Genomic DNA, 16999 nt, shown 5'->3' with positions numbered 1-16999 from the left:
ATCTACAGCAAGCAATATATACAAAAAACCAAAGGACGAAGGAAAAGGACCCATAAAATCAATGCCCCAAACGTCAAAAATTTCAACAAAAAATCATTGGGGTTTGAGTCATTTGATCCCTACGAGAGATATTACCCACTCTTTGACACTTATCACATGACTTACAAAATGAGTAGGCATCCTTGAATAGAGTTGGCCAATAGAATCCACTCTCTAGCACCTTACGAGCCGTTCTCTTCGGTCCAAAATGACCTCCACATGCAAAAGAGTGACAATAGGCTATAATAGATTGAAATTCAACTTCACTTACACATCTACGGATGATTTGATCGGCACCCCGCTTCCAGAGGTAAGGATCATCCCAAATGTAGAACTTTGCATCGCTCCTCAACTTGTCTCTCTTTGCCTTAGGCCATCCTGTAGGAAATTTGTCAGTGACTAGAAAATTAACAATATCTGCATACCAAGGCAAAGATGAGTTAATAGAAAATAAATGCTCCTCGGGGAATGCTTCTCTCAATGGGATGTCATCTTCGACGACTTGTACTCGACTCAAGTGATCTGCTACCAGATTCTCCGCCCCTTTCTTATCTCGGATCTCCAGGTTGAACTCTTGTAACAACAATATCCACCGTATCAATCGCGGTTTTGCCTCTTTCTTGGTCAATAAATACCGTAAAGCTGCATGATCAGAAAAAATAATAACTTTAGCACCAAGTAAATAAGACCGAAATTTTTCTAAGGCAAAAACAACCGCTAAAAGCTCCTTTTCGGTGGTTGAATAGTTCAATTGAGCTCCGTTCAAGGCTCGAGATGCGTAGTAAATAGCATGAGCTGCTTTTCCTACTCTTTGACCCAATACCGCACCAACTGCATAGTCACTGGCGTCGCACATGATCTCGAATGGGAGGTTCCAGTCAGGGGGTTGGATAATAGGTGAGGTGATCAATAACTCCTTTAACTTATTGAATGCCCCCTTACATGCTTCATCAAATTCGAAGGATACATCTTTTTGCAAAAGTTGGAACAAGGGTGCTCCAATTTTCGAGAAATCCTTGATGAACCTTCTATAGAAACCTGCGTGACCCAAGAAAGAACGAACTTCCCGCACACTCGCGGGGTAAGGTAAAGTAGATATAACATCTATTTTTGCCTTATCAACCTCAATACCTGTAGATGATACAACATGACCCAAAACTATCCCGTGTTCAACCATAAAATGACATTTTTCCCAATTAAGCACGAGATTAGTTTCTATACACCTTACTAAGATCAATTTCAGGTTATCTAGACAGTTTTCAAAACTTTCACCATATACACTGAAATCGTCCATGAAAACCTCAATAATTTTCTCAACATATTCTGAAAAAATACTTACCATGCATCTTTGAAAGGTAGCAGGTGCATTACACAACCCAAATGGCATCCTTCGGTATGCAAATGTTCCAAATGGGCAGGTGAAAGTAGTCTTCTCTTGGTCCTCGGGTGCGATGGCAATTTGAAAATAACCTGAAAATCCATCCAAGAAACAATAGTAAGCTCGACATGCTAATCGCTCCACCATCTGGTCAATGAAAGGGAGGGGGAAATGGTCCTTTTTCGTGACGGCATTTAGTTTTCGGTAATCGATACACTGTCGCCATCCGGTGGGCTTTCGAATTGGTACGAGCTCACCCTCTTGGTTTGATTCCACTGTCACCCCTGCCTTCTTCGGGACCACCTGTACTGGACTTACCCACGGGCTATCTGATATTGCAAATATAATTCCAACGTCCAGCAGTTTTAAAATCTCTTTCTTTACGACCTCCATCATGAGAGGATTTAATCTCCGTTGAGCTTGCCGTACGGGTTTAGCATTCTCCTCGAGTCGAATTCGGTGCATACACACCGCAGGGCTAATTCCCTTGATGTCGGCGATGGTCCATCCTATCGCCTGCTTATGTTCCCTAAGAACTCGAAGTAGTTTCTCTTCTTGAACCTTTGATAAACCCGCGGAGATGATCACTGGAAGTGTCTCCCCTTCACCTAAGTATACATACTTTAGGTGTTTCGGCAGTGGTTTTAGTTCCAAGACAGGTGCCTGCACCACAGATGGAAGTAACCTTTGGTGAGGTTCGGGTATGAAAATCGGTGCAAGATCATACCTTGTCTTCGTGGTTGGTAACGTTTGCAACGATCCAATCACGCATTTAAGCTCTTCACTCAACTCTACCCTAGAGGTCGTTTCGGATTCAAAGTGCCTGGTCAGGACGACCTCTAGTTCATCCCTGCCTTCAATTTCAAAAACCTCCTGTATAGCAGGGTCAATAACATTTACCGAGAAAACAGAGCCAATATTTGAATCGGATGGATATTTCATGGTCTCAAAGATGTTAAAGTGAACAATCTCACCATCAAATTCCATAGACAAAGTACCCTTATTAACATCAATTTTGGTTCGGGCTGTGCTCAAAAAGGGTCTACCTAACAACAAAGGTGACGGATCACGGGAGTGTTCATCCTCCATGTCGAGCACATAAAAATCAGCTGGAAAAATCAATTCATTAATTTTTACCAAAACATCTTCAATCAACCCGTCAGGGTATGCATTGGTCCTGTCAGCTAATTGGATTATTATCCCAGTCTCTTTCAAAGGGCCTAAGTTCAATGAAGCATAAATGGACTTTGGCATGACATTAATCGAGGCTCCTAGGTCTAACATGGCCTTCCCAATCAAAGTATTACCTATCCTACAAGGAATAGTAAACATACCTGGATCTCCGCATTTCGGTGGAAGCTTTCTTTGTAGAATTGCTGAAACATTCTCCCCAACTATAACTCGTTCATCCCCCTTCAACCGCTTGCGGTTGGCACACAGGTCCCTCAAAAATTTTGCGTACCTGGGTACTTGTTTAATCGCATCCAGTAGGGGTATGTTGATCTCCACCTTGCGAAAAATCTCCAGGACCTCTTTTTCCTTGTCTTGCTTCTTTGGTTTCTCTAACCTGCTAGGAAAGGGAGGTGGATTAGTTTTAGCTGTAGGAATTGGGTTCGAGGGTACCTTTGCATTTTTGTTGTCTGTGCCCTCCTCTTCCAATTCTTTCTCAATCCGTTCCTCGTCCTTGTCTTTAGGAATCACCGGTTCGGGTCCTTGAACTTCCTTGCCACTCCTTAAAGTCATTGCACTTACATTCTTTGGATTTGCCTCAGGTTGAGATGGCAATTTTCCTTGAACTTGGGACTCCAAACGGTTGATTGTTATAGCCATTTGATTCATTTGATTTTGCAATGATTGCACCTGTCCCAGTTGATTTCTCATGCTTTGCAGGTCTGAATCCGTCTTTTGTTGATTAGCAAGTAATTGCTTCATCATCTCTTCCATGGACGGACTTGAGTTTGAAAGTGGTGGTGGGCGATGATGGTACTGCTGTTGGTGTCCTTGCTGTCTATTTGGCACAAAGTTAGACTGCCTATTTCCTCCATAACTAAGGTTGGGGTGATCCCTCCAACCAGGATTGTAGGTACTTGAGTATGGGTCGTACGGCTTTCTTGGCGCGGGCGCGTGGCCAGCCATGTTCACCTGTTCAGCAGTTTCTTCTTGAACCAATGGACACATTTCCGTAGGATGACCCACGGCAGTGCATACCCCGCACACTTTGGCTTGCGATGTATTCCCCACAGCTAGTTGTCGCACAAAAGATGTCAATTCGGAGAGTTGCTGTTGAATAGAGGATGTTTCTACCTCATTCACCCTACGCGTCGGGATGTCCTCTCTTGAACCAAACTGCTGTGAGTTCTCAGCCATCCCTTCAATCAACTCCCAGGCTCCTCGAGGAGTTTTGTTCACCAACGCTCCTCCACTTGCAGCATCGATTATACTTCTGTCCCTGAAAAGTAATCCCTCATAGAAATATTGGATGAGTAGTTGCTCACTTATCTGATGTTGAGGGCATTTGGTGCACAGTTTCTTAAACCTCTCCCAGTACTCATAGAGAGACTCGCTTGGGTGTTGTTTGATGCCACATATCTCCTTCCTTAGGCTTGCAGCTCGAGATGCCGGAAAGTACTTTTTCAAGAATTTTTTCTTCAATTGGTCCCACGTGGTGATACTACCAGGCGGTAGGTAGTAGAGCCAGTCTTTCGCGGAGTCCTTCAAAGAGAAGGGGAAGGCCCTCATCTTTATTTGCTCTTCAGTAATTCCCGGAGGCTTCATACTGTTGCAAACGACGTCAAACTCTTGCAAGTGCTTGTAGGGCTCCTCACCTGGTAGACCATGAAAAGATGGCAAGAGATGAATTAGACCAGATTTTAGTTCAAAGGGAGTGTCATCATTTAAATGTGGAAAAGTAATGCACAAGGGCTGCTGATTTAAATCAGGAGCAGCCAACTCCCTTAGTGTTCGTGCATTTGCCATAGTGACTTCCTCTTGGTCTGAATCACTTGAATTGTCACCAGACAAATTTGTCGGCTCAACCTCTGGATCAAGTTCCTGAGGTGCAATATCGTATTGCTCCTCCCTGAGCCGCCTGGTTTCTTTTCTCGTTCTACGCGCGGTCTTCTCTACTTCAGGGTCGAAAATTAATTCGCCTGTACGAGAAGAGCGAGGCATAAACTAGAAAAATACCAGAAAAAAAATGAACTTAAAAAGAAACAAATGATTAACGCCAGTCCCCGGCAACGGCGCCAAAAATTGACAGGTGTCGAGCCTGTGCAATAATAAATACCTACTCGAGAAAAATGAATTTTCTGTGTATAGTAGTGAGTAGGGTCGAATCCACAGGGACTGGGAAAAATTCGATTCTTTTCAAGTTCGGGACACGGGGGATTTTTATCAGAAATAAACTAAAAATAATTAAACAATTTAACTAAAAATAATTAATTAATTAATACAATTGTAAATAGCAATTAAATAAATGATAAATAAATTCTAGCCAAGGATACAACTACGCAAACACAGTCCATTCATCCCATCATTGATGCAAAGAAGGTTCACTTAATTTTATTAACAGGTTAGTTATAGTCGCCGATAAACTCTAACGACCAGCTTTTCCTTAATTTATTGATAACCAAGGTACGACCGTTGATTACCCCTAACCAGGAAATACTCCTAGGTACGACCGTAGGAATTAATTTTCTAATTGCATTAAAAACTAGAAAAGCCTAACCCAAATTAATAACACGCTACGAGGGTTATTTAAATCAGATTGCATGTCCCCCTAGTATGTGAAAATACTAGTTGTCACTAATATTAACCAACTAAACAATTACGGATTTAATTGATTAATTTGACAGGAGATTAATAAGTCAAATTGCACATCGGGCCCTTGATATCCAATTAACAAAATAATCCCATTGAAATTAAAATAGAAAACATGCAAATATTAACAAATTAAGGAACACGTAAAATTAATTAGATCTCACAGATATTTGGGACTGCGTCTTCGCGTTGATCCTTGACTAGAGGAGAAGATTAGCCACGCCTCATAAGAAAATTCCCACGCAATTTAATTGAATTCGAAGACATAAATAACTCTTGCTAGTAACTGAAAATGAAAATTTGATTCTCCGTAATCTAATGAAATAGAACTAGTTTCATGAAAGAAACTAGTCTAAAGGAAGAGACGGAAGAAAAATACAAAACAAACCAACTGAAGAGATCTTCACACCACACAAAACATGAAAGAACAAAATCCTATTTTATGACTAAAACTACCTATCTTCCTCTCCGTAGGGAGAAACTAATCTAATGTCTTATATAGCACTCGTCTAGTGCCTTTCCCTTATTTTATTTTAGCACTAGTTTCCTAAGAGAACTAGTGACGTAGGAAGCTAAGTGGAAAAGCTCAATCATCAAAGCCAACACCTTGACTAATGAGTATATCTCCCACAATAAGAACAAACTTTCTACGTGGTCCCCGCTTTGATTTCTTATTGCTAGTGGATTTCATCATATCAATTCAATTCTTCATCAGCAATTCCGTAGGAAGCTAAGTGGAAAAGCTCAATCATCAAAGCCAACACCTTGACTAATGAGTATATCTCCCACAATAAGAACAAACTTTCTACGTGGTCGCCGCTTTGATTTCTTATTGCCAGTGGATTTCATCATATCAATTCAATTCTTCATCAGCAATTCCGTTCATCAGGAATTCCGTTGGTTTGCACAATTTGGGCTGATGGTGGAAAGCTTTTAGAAGTTTTCACGTGTGGAGAAATCTTCTCAAGAAGGTCCCCTTTTAGCACTTTTCTGCTTCACTTTCTGAAATTATATCCAAATACCAAATATAAATATATATTGACAATTAAAACAATATTTGGCAAGGATAAAGAGGAAAATTAACGATAAAATTACTAACAATTAATACCCTATCAACCTTGAACCAATTCATTCACCTATGTGGGATAGCATTACATTTATGTGGTCATGTAGGCCACATTAAGTTATTGTTCCAAGAATTTTCATCAAACTCTACCTGTTATACCAAGTGCATCTAGGGACCAGCAGATCGAAGCTAGCTTTGTTAATTCTCCTTTATGGAATACTCTAACAAAGCTTCCTTTATCAGAAAATATGCGAGCCATTTTAGACCTTCCATACTCAGATTTTCTTCTTAGAGTTGGTGAAAGCGGTGAACTTGAAGATCTTGATGGAAAAATATCTTTGTGTCAGGATTTATTAATTCAGTTCAATAACAAGAATGAATCACTGAACAGGTTAGGAAAATTTTTTTAGCTTAAGACATACTACTCTTATAAGTGTTTATTTGTATACATATATATACTAGTGATACCGTACGTGTGTTGCACGTGGTTGGATGATATGTTGTTATATCATTTTGTTTTGTTTTTATAATGAATTTACCTTTGTAATGTAGAGTTGGGAATAGAAGCAAGGGTGGGAATTGCATGTTACAAAATTTTGTAAAGTAAGCAATGCAAAGCAATCTTATTGAATGTAAGATAAAGAAAAAGAGAAGATATTAAACGTGAAACAGTAATCATTAGTGTTTTAATCTTTCTCGACTTTTATCTTCTTTTTCAATTGAGTTTTGAGCTTGGATGCATTACTTCTTGCTCCCCCTTTTTTGGTTTTGAAGGACTGTAGTGGAACATCATCATCAATTTCAATCACCTTTGAATTTTTGTCTTTTATTATGCTTTGCCGACATGTTGTTCAGATGCAATAGATGGAGTGGCATCTTCTTGTTTGTTTGTATTTGGTAGTTGCTCGAATGCTATTGCCACCATTGATAGATGTCCATGAGAGGAGTGCCCGATCCTATTAAGCTTGATGAGGAATTTGAACTCCTTATGCTTTGCGGCAATCATTTTCTTATACAACTTTGATTTCTCCTTGTCCTGTTGGGTTTTCAGTATTTGTAAATTAGATAGGTTTAAATTGAATGCTTAACTAATAAGAGTTGGTGTGTTTATTATTTTAATAATTTTTAGGAACTTACCTTGAAAGATGTAGTGCTATCTATATATTCTTGTATTGGGCATCCAATAAAATTAGTTGCCACGTCCTCAAATAATATTATTGTTGCTACATCTTGTCCATCGATGACTTCCATCCTTATATTGTACCTATTTTGGAAATGATATTAAGTTGTTAACTGTGCTTTTCAAGTTTGCCTTTTTAAAGTTTAGCTTTCATGTCATGTATTTAATTGAGTGACTTACCTTGGTGTAAATTCTTTTGTTGGATAATTGCATTTGGGGCATTTTGCATCTTCTTCGAAGTTAATAATTTTGGTGTTGCATCCTTTACAAGCATTATAGTATAGTTCGGCTTTGTTCTCTATATCGTTAAAAATTGCATTGGAAGTGTAGAAAGCATGCTGCAAAAAGTAGTTATTTGTTATTATTTTTATAATGTTTGGCTTTTTGTTTCAAGAAATTTTCTAAATTGAAGATTTATGAGGCGATAAATTTACCTCTTTCAATGAATGTTGTTGATGAATAATATTTTTGAGTTGAATGTGCTCGGCCAAGTCCATCTTGTTCTTCAAGATTGGGGCTTCAATATTTTCACTTTTCTTTGTAGTAATCCTATATAAATTTTCAGTATTGTAATTCAGGGCATTCAATTTGTATTAAAAAAAAGTCTAAAAAAATTGTATTCATACCACTTTTGAAGTTACAAAACTTCTTTGCAATTTGGATTGACTTGTAGAGTTGACATGAATGTTGTTGACAGTTGAAACTCTCGTAGAATATTTTAAAATGTCAAGTTGTAATTATAATATGATTTTATTTTTACTATTGATATTTTTACCTTGGTATTCAGACATTTGGAATTGTATTGCTGCAATTGCTGGTTTTTGAGATGCAACTTGTTGTAGAAATTGACCTTCATTAATTGCCATATCTCCCCATAAGATGATTTTCATAGTGGCAAACCTACAGTGTGAGGATAATTTTTATATTTTAATATAAAAATGTTAGGCATGAAGTAATGATTGCAAAGTTGTGAAATAGGAAAATATTAGGTGGCCGAATTATGAACACTCTACATATAAAGGAAAAAGTGATGCTAGACGTATGTTTTTTTTTAATACTTGGAGTTTCAAACATTTATATAGTAAGAAAGCAAGCTAAAAAGTAATCTTACTTTTTGTTTATAATGGTGAATTCTGTCTTTTGAGTGTATCCACCTTGTCTTTTTGGAAGCACCAATATTTGAGCCACACTTGTAACAACTCACTCCAATGACATCTTTAGAAAATAAGTTTATTTTGAATGTAAATAAGTATAACGATTCAGCCTAATAGTGTAGAAAATTGTTAGAAGTTTTGCAAAAAAAATTTGATTGATTTTGGAAGAAAATGTTACCTATTCCTTTGTTGATAAAGTCTGGTTTTTTTGCCTCTTCAAACTCGGTAGGTGCATAGATAATGTTCCTTGTTGGTACATGAGAATGGTCTTCTTTGATTTGAGTGTAATTTCGTAGGACCAATTCAATTTCATTGTTGACATTTGCATACGAAGTGTTTGTTTTATTCACACTTCCATTTGAAAGTAAGTACAACTTATTGTATTGAAAATTATTTCCAAATCTTGTGATGATATCATCAAACATGATAGCTTGAATTTTTGTTCCCTGTAAATTTATTAAAATGTAAATAAGAAATGGTAATAAATTGCAAAATATAAATAAAAATTAACAGATGAACATGAAAGTATATATTTTCTCACTTCATCATGGACCAAAATTAAATTTTGCAATGTTGAAGAAGAAGTTTTTTTTTTTTTTTTTTTTTTTTAGCTTGAAGTTTTTATTTTATTATAGCAAATCCACGAACCCAACAAATGGGAGTACATGCATATTCAAACGACTACGGTCTAACCCTTCTAACCATAGGCATCCCCCAAGCATCCATATGACAATCCCCTCTAACCAACAATGGAAGTAAAGCCAACGTCTCATAAACCCTATCAGAGCCAGAGTCAGCTCCAACATTAGACAATCTGTCAGCCACCCTATTGACCTCTCTAAAACAATGAGTCACCACATGTAAATGATGCCGGAATGCAATCAGCTCCTCAAACTCTCGTCGCAAAAACCAAGGAACCCTGAGCTCCCCTCATAAACCCTATCAGAAGTTGAAAAATGAATAAATATAGTGGTGATTTGATTATTGGTCACCATAGTAAATACATAGAATATTAGAGTTTTTTTGTAATTTTTTTTAAAAAAATAGGAGTAAGCTTTGACATGTTCACTTTTTCAAAAAATCCTTTTCTAGCCAATCAGTTAATTTTAAAATTTGAAAAACCTAATACAAAAGGAAAAAAAGAAATAATAGTAACTTGGTCCTAGAAATGGGAATAAATTAGAAAATATAAATATAAATTAAGAGATGAACATAAAAATATATATCTTCACACCTCATCATCAACAAAAATCAATTTCTGCAAAGTTCTAGATTTCTGTTTTTCAACATAATGCTCAATATTAAATTTTTGTAATAGTAAAACTTGAATTGTCCACATCTTTTTTTTTTTTGGCTTCAGTGAACCGATGAAATGGTTCTCTTGTATTGCCATGATACCTAAAAATATGAGGGAAAAAAACTCGAAACTGGTAGATTAGTAAAATGAAATGTGAAAATACAAGTATAGTAAAAGTTTTAAGTATAAATATAATACTTAAAAGGGCATTTGAGAAAGTAAATTAATGGTAATAAAAAAAAAAGAAGGAAAGGAAACAAGAATTGCAGATCGCAGATGTGGCAATATTTTCCTAACATCTACATGTAAAACCGGACAATTTCTGCTTTCCTTTCCACCTCCTCCCTCTCCTGCCCAATTCTCTCTCTCTATATATTTTTTTGGCAAAATCGAACTATACTATTTGTGTATGTTGATCGATGAATTTGTATTGCTTGGTTGTATTGAAGGGAATGTAAAGAGGTTTCACCAAGTTTGAGAAAGGTATGTGTATTGCAGGTACCTATAATACTTCTTTTGCTCTTCTTCTGTTTCTTTTCTCTCTTTTCTGTGTCTAAGGGTGTTGGAAATTGGGTGTAGAACTTAGTAAAGATGCGATATTTATATAAATGTAATGTTGTCTTCTATGTCATATGAATTAATTTTTTCAGTTTTTGTGATTAATTCGTTGTTTACCTTCATATGATTTTAAGATTGTATTTTAAGTTTTGGTAGGGGTTTTCAGTTTTTGCTTTTTAGCTGTTAATGATTGGTGTAAATGATTCGTAGTGGTATTTCAGTTGGTGTTAATGATTCATAGTGTTATTTCAGTTTTAGATTTTTCTGTAACCTGACCGTTCAGTTTTTAATTTTCATTATGATTGTAGGGGCTATATGATTGCAAGCCATAATTTTGAAAACTGGAAAGATGCAACCCGCATTAGGTCAGGAGTAGTACATAGCACACCCTGATGGTGAGACTATGGTAGATGAAATTCAACTCTTTCAAGATGCAAGATGGGTTTCAGCTCAAGAAGCTATCTGGAGAATTTTTGAATTCAATCTTAATGAGATGTCCCCAGCAGTCTTCAATTTACAAGTGCATCTCCCTGGAAATAATGTGTGACTTATTGAAAGAATCAAAATCTAAAAAATCTTCTCCAATGGTTAATCTTATTGGAATGTTATTCTCATCTTTTTGGTTCATTTGCTATTCACTTTATGTCATTTTATGAATAGTTTTCAGTTTTTTTTTTAGTTTTTCTTGTTTTGAGGGTTGGTATTAATGCACTACCACTTACAACTATATCCTGGATGCTTTTTTTTTTTTTTAAAAGTGTTTTCATGTCCCGAGAATATGCAATGGATGACATTTTCTCTATTAAATATGACATTTTTAGTTTTGGAGTTCTAGTCACTTGTGACCCTTTGCCTTACCTTGGGTGCAATAATTAAACTTTAACCCACAATTAAGATTATATGAAACCTTAACAACAAATTTAAAAGGGCGTAATTGGAATAACTTTCACTTGTGACCCTTTGTCTTACTTGGGTACAATAATTAATGTTGGCCTAATCAGCAACATCCCTCAGATCCCGGCTCGAAGGGACTAACCGCCCAGCCCGTGGCACCCAGGGGTGCAGCCCCTCATGCTGGCCGAGCGTGGTACGGTGCTTTGCGCTGCCATTGTGGTTAAGGAAATAAAGTTGCGCCTTCGCTAACAGCTATAGCTTTTGGTGTAATGGTAAGCGCTTGATCCTGACAAGTGGTATCAGAGCGAGGTCGCGGGTTCGAGTCTCCCTGGCTGTTGCTGGGGGAGGGATTGTTGGCCTAATCAGCAACATCCCTCAGATCCCGGCTCGAAGGGACTAACCGCCCAGCCCGTGGCACCCAGGGGTGCAGCCCCTCATGCTGGCCGAGCGTGGTACGGTGCTTTGCGCTGCCATTGTGGTTAAGGAAATAAAGTTGCGCCTTCGCTAACAGCTATAGCTTTTGGTGCAATGGTAAGCGCTTGATCCTGACAGAAATCGAATCCTTTTGGATATGGTTCAAAGTATGATTAGCGACACCACACTTCTTGAATTTTTGTGGAGTGAAACAATTAAAACAGCTATGTATATTTTAAACCGGGTTCCAACTAAAGCTATTGCCAAAACTCTTTTCGAATTATGGGTCGGCAGGAAACCAAGTTTAAATCATATACATATTTGGAGCTATCCTGCTGAAGCAAGACTTTACAATCCACATGAAAGGAAGTTGGATTTAAGAACCGTTAGTTGCTTCTTTATCGGTTATCCTGAAAGGTCAAAAGGATACCGATTCTATTATCCTAATCATCATAATAGAATAATGGAAATGAATACTGCTAAGTTTCTTGAGAATGAAAATTCTAGTGGGAGTCATGATATAAGAAAGGTGGCATTAGTCCCTGAAATTCGGGAATCAAATGATTTGCCTATTACAAAAATAGAAAAAGGGCGACAGAGAATTTAATTTTTTGCATAATGAGCCAATTCATGGCATTTCGAATCCCATTGATACTCATGATCATTCAAGCACTTTACGTCGGTCCAAAAGACACAAGAAAAGTGCAATTTTGGATGATTATCTAGTATACCTGCAGGAACTTGGTGAAATTGGCATTGATGATGATCCGGGCACATTTTTTCAAGCCATAAATAGTAGTGAGTCTAATAAATAGTTGGATGCTATGAATGCAGAAATGGTATCAATGAAAGCCAATGAGGTCTGAGAATTGGTTGAATTACCTAAGGGGCACGTACCCATTCAGTGTAAATGGGTATTCAAAACTAAACGAGACTCTAAAGGTAATATTGACCGTTATAAAGCCAGACTAGTGGCAAAAGGATTCACTCAAAGCGAAGGCATTGATTATAATGTGACTTTCTCTCCTGTATCAAAGAAGGACTCATTTCGAATCATTATGGCCTTGGTAGCTCATTTTATTCTAGAGCTACATCAAATGGAAATAAAAATGATCTTTTTAAATAGGAATCTAGATGAAGAAATATACATGCAACAACCAGAAGGTTTTCAAGAGAAAGGAAATGAGCAATTGGTTTGTAAACAGGCCTCCCGACAGTGGTATCTTAAGTTTGCCGATACCATTACGACCTTTGGATTTCAAGAAAATAAGTTTGATGAATGTATATATCTGAAGGTCAGTGGGAGTAAGTTCATATTTTTGATCTTATATGTTGATGACATTTTGCTCGCTACCAACAATTTAAGTTTGTTGCATGAGACAAAAGAATATCTTTCTAAGAATTTTGAGATGAAGGATATGAATGACGCATCTTTTGTACTTGACATTGAAATCCATAGAGATAGAACTAAGAGAATTCTTGGTTTATCTCAACAGACATATATCAATAAAGTTCTTGAAAGATTTCACATGCAAAATTGTTCAGCAACTCCATCCCCAATTGCTAAAGGAGACAAGTTTAGTCAAAGTCAATGTCCTCAGAATGATATTGAGAGACAACAAATGTGCCATGTTCCATATGCCTCTGCCGTTGGTAGTTTAATGTATGCCCAGACTTGCACGCGGCTCGATATTAGTTTTACGGTTGGAATGCTTGGATGATATCAGAGTAATCCGGATATGGATCACTGGAAGGCAGCTAAAAGAGTAGTTCGATACCTTCAAGGTACAAAAGGTTTGATGCTTACCTACATGCACGGTGATCATCTTAAGATTATCGGGTACTCAGATTCAGATTTTATGGGTTGCCTTGATAGTATGAAATCCACTTCTGGATACATTTTCATGCTACCTGGAGGAGCCATATCTTGGAAAAACGTAAAGCAATCCATAACTGCTTCTTCTACAATGGAAGCAAAATTTATCGCATGTCATGAGGTTACTTCTCAAGCTATCTTGTTGCAAAATTTTATAGAGGGGATTCAAGTCGTGAACTCTATATCTCGTCCCATAACACTTTACTATGATAATTCCGCTGCTGTATTCTTTTCTGAAAACAACAAGTGCTCTAGTAAATCCAAGCACATTGAGTTGATGTATCATGTTGTTCGTGAAAGAATACATCAACAGAAGGTGTCCATTGAACATATCCGAACGGATGTGATGCTTGCAGACCTTTTAACGAAAGTTTTGGCACCGAATAAGTTTAAAGAGCACACTAGTTCTATGGGTCTTGCTGAATTATTGTAAATTGGATTTGTGTAATTTGAAACGCATGATTGTGATACTTATTTCTTGTATAAGAAACAAGTTTTTGTGCACATTATACAGAGATATTATACAGGAATTTTTGGACCATTGATGGATCTGACAGTTTTAATCCATCGTATCTTCTTTATTCGATTTATCTACATACAATGATTGAAATTGTGATACATGGAAGGGATTGTATTACATTATTACTTGACTGCCATGTTCCATTCCAATCACTGCATAGGATAAATGTAATTATTTTTGGTGGCCACTCTTTACTTGTTTTTTATGATATTTACGTGATCATTTGTCCAAATGGAAGAATGTTGGAATAATAACTTAATGTGGCCTACATGACCACATAAATGTAATGCTATCCCACATAGGTGAATGGATTGGTTCAAGGTATTATGACCAAAGTCATGTACCTAATTAATAAAGCACAAGATTTAATGATCAAAGTCATGAATCTAGCTGAAGTGATAAATGAACTTATCCTACCATTCATGGAACCTCACATAAATGAATGTACATACTATTAGGGTTATGTATGTACATTCTTGAAACAAGTGATTCATGATAAGATTTATCTTATCCAGAAGGAAGAATGAATAAGCCTCATTAATAATCAATGATGGGAAGGGTCACTTATACATCTATAAATAAGCTCTTGGTCCTTCTCTCCACTTGACAAGTTTTGAAAGAGATTAGCCCATCATTATATCAAACATAAGAGAGAGTAGGAGACGGAAGATCAAGAGCTATAGCAGTTGAGGGTCAAGTTCTTAACAAGTTCAAGTAGAGACATACTCAATGGCACAAAGTACGTTTAAATGTTTCTTGTCTCATGTTTTATGAGTAATGGTTAAAAATCCTACTTTCACGTTCATGTTCCAGACTTGTTTGATTTGCCAGCAGGTTAAAATCGAATATCAAAAACTGTCTGACCTATTGCAACCTTTAGAGATATCCAAGTAGAAATGAAAAAATATCACCATAGATTTTGTATCCGGATTACCAAGGACACAAAGAGGTCACGACGCCGTTTGAGTGATAGTAGATAGATTGACCAAATCTGCTCATTTTCTGTCGATAAGTATGAAGTACTCATTGGAGAAACTAGCTAAGCTATGTTTGGATGAAATTATAAGGTTACATGGGATATCTGTAAGTATTGTATCTGACTGAGACTCTCGATTTGTTTCTCAGTTCTGGCAGAAGATGCAAGAAATGTTATGACCTAAATTGAGTTTTAGCACTACATACCACCTACAAACTAATGGACAGTCAGAAAGGACAATTCAGACCCTTGAGAACATGTTGAGAACCTGTATTTTGAATTTTGGAGAGAGTTGGAGTAAGTACTTGACATTGGTGGAATTTGCTTACAATAATAGTTTCCATTCATCCATTCAAATGGCTCTTTATGAAGCTCTTTATGGCCGGAAGTGTATATTTTCGATTTGTTGGGATGAAATAGGTGAAAGAAAGATTTTAGATCCAACTGCGGTACCATAGATTGAAGAGACGTGTGAAAAGGTGAAGTTAATACGTCAAAGAATTCAGACAGCTCAGAGCAGTCAAAAGAGCTATACAGATAACCGGGGGAAGGATTTGGAGTTTGCGGTTGGAGATCAAGTTTTCTTTAAGATCACTTCTCTAAAAGTAAGTCTGATGGCAGGAAAAGGGAAGAAGCTGCAACCAAGATTTGTAGGACCTTATAAGATTCTCCAACGTGTGGGAAACGTGGCCTATAAGTTGGAGTTGCCACCAAGTTTGTCTTGAATTCATAATATTTTTCACGTGTCTATACTCAAGAAGTACCATACAGATCCCTCTCATGTACTGCAACCAGAAAGTATTGAGATCGACGAGGCATTGACTTATGAGGAGAAACTGATGAAACTTTTAGATCGTAAGGTGAAGGAACTAAGGAATAAGCAAATGCCTCTAGTAAAAGTTTTATGGAGGAATCACGGAGTAGAGGAAGCAACTTGGGAAGTAGAAAAGGAGATTCGAAAGAAATTCCAGACCTATTTCCGAATCAAGGTATGAATTTCGTAGACGAAATTCTTTTAAGGGGGAGAGGATGTGAGGACTCATGTTTTTTTTCCTAATTTAGTCATTTTTATAATTATTTGCCCTAGTGTTATTTAATTATACTAGTATTGCATAAATGTCCCTTATATTTAGCTTTATCGCGTGCGCATCGAAAGTTTTTCTAAAGTTGCGCCGGTACGACTAATTGGAGATTTGAGAATTTAATACTAGACTAGTAAGTATGAGTAATTATTGTGTTAGAGGAATTACCTTGGAGGATTAGTGTATAAGTGCAGTAAACAAGAGAAAAAATGGTAGTACAAAACCCTATTGAGTTACTATTGAGAGTTGACCTTGTGCACCAACTTAAAGTTACTTTTCTTCAATCTTCCACCACAAGAATCACAACACAAACTCCCTCACTCTCACTCATCCTCTCGGCCAAACCAAGGAAGAAAAGGGGAAGAGAAAAAAATTCCATCTTTGCTCCAAGTTTGCTTGCTCTTCACCATCCAACTCCCTAATCTCTCGGAAATTCACTCTTTCTAGAAGAAAGGTGCACTCTTATGGAGTTTCTTGGTGAAATTTTTGGTGAAAACTCTTGCTACAACTAGAGTTTAGTTGCTTGGAAGGTAACCCCTTCACCTCCTTTAATCTTTCAATTTATACAAAGATTGGTGGTTAGTTTAGATGGGTTTGAAACCCTAATCAAGACTCTAGACTAGTGGACTTGAGTAAGCTTTTATCTTGCTTTATATTCTAAGCTAGCGGTCTTGAGGTGGCCTTTAGGTAGCTGAATTGAGGATCTTTTACTTGATTGTTGTTGTTTGTGTGGTGAGTGATATGAT

The 16999-nt window shown here is 37.1% G+C and overlaps 1 non-coding gene across 1 annotated transcript; it reads left to right on the top strand.

The window, feature by feature from the left end:
• The first annotated feature begins 3914 nt into the window (after positions 1-3914).
• On the top strand, positions 3915-4021 carry LOC113767201. Its single transcript, XR_003467920.1, has one exon. It is a non-coding gene; the product is annotated as a small nucleolar RNA R71 (small nucleolar RNA).
• The last annotated feature ends 12978 nt before the right edge of the window (positions 4022-16999 follow it).

The sequence above is a fragment of the Coffea eugenioides genome, chromosome 3 (genome assembly GCF_003713205.1).
Source record: "Coffea eugenioides isolate CCC68of chromosome 3, Ceug_1.0, whole genome shotgun sequence".
Classification (NCBI taxonomy): domain Eukaryota; kingdom Viridiplantae; phylum Streptophyta; class Magnoliopsida; order Gentianales; family Rubiaceae; genus Coffea; species Coffea eugenioides.
Note: the sequence above shows the minus strand (reverse complement) of the source record. Positions and strands in the feature narration are given on the sequence as shown.